We start from the raw sequence: 760 nt of genomic DNA, 5'->3' as shown, positions 1-760 counted from the left end.
GGCTTTTTTCTCTGCTTCCATGGTTACATTCCAGACATCCTCAGATCAACATGGTCTGTTCTTAGAGGTGATTCTTCTGTTCTTGGAGCACCTATCACGTGCAAAGGCTACTCCATTTCCCCTTTGGTGGGGACAGTGAGTTCCAGAGGAAATCAACTTACCCAATGTCCCAGGGCCTGCAGTTTTGTGCTGAAACCTGACCTCATGACTGCCTGACTCTTAAGTGTATGAACCATGACCCATTGTCTCACAGGTCTTATGTTCATAAGAATCTACTCACATATACTAAAATTGAAATGATACAGAGAAGATTAGCATGGCCCCTGTGCAGGGATGACACACAAATTCATGAAGTGTTCTGTATTTTTACTGAGTCACCATTGCAGGAATAGGCAAGACATTACTCCAAAGAAGTAAATCTTTTTTTTTTTTTTAAGACAAAAGAAGCTGTATGAAGACTTACTTGTTATGTTCACCTGGGCTTGTATACATAGCTGGTTTTGTGTACTTTAAAAAATAAAACAATACCAAAAGAAATTGATTTATTACTTGTAAAATTGAAATTTTTTTCCTTCCCACTTACCCTCATCTGTCCTACTACAAATATAACCAGCAGCTTTTCACTGTATTTTTTTATGGTGCCTCGGGGGTTGCCATGCCCTTTGCTAAAGGCTTTCAAAGATTCAGGTAATCATCATGTTTTCTATTTTCTTAAATTACTGTTGGTCCTTATATGCATGCAAACAATGAGCATATTTTA

At 38.0% G+C, this 760-nt stretch overlaps 1 non-coding gene across 1 annotated transcript; it reads left to right on the top strand.

Annotated features, from left to right (window-relative positions):
* Window positions 1–264: 264 nt before the first annotated feature.
* On the top strand, window positions 265–368 carry LOC128589368 (U6 spliceosomal RNA). Its single transcript, XR_008380960.1, has one exon. It is a non-coding gene; the product is annotated as a U6 spliceosomal RNA (small nuclear RNA).
* The last annotated feature ends 392 nt before the right edge of the window (window positions 369–760 follow it).

Source organism: Nycticebus coucang, chromosome 6 (genome assembly GCF_027406575.1).
Source record: "Nycticebus coucang isolate mNycCou1 chromosome 6, mNycCou1.pri, whole genome shotgun sequence".
Classification (NCBI taxonomy): Eukaryota; Metazoa; Chordata; class Mammalia; order Primates; family Lorisidae; genus Nycticebus; species Nycticebus coucang.
The sequence above is the reverse complement of the archived record's forward strand: the minus strand, read 5'-3'. Positions and strand labels throughout refer to the sequence as shown.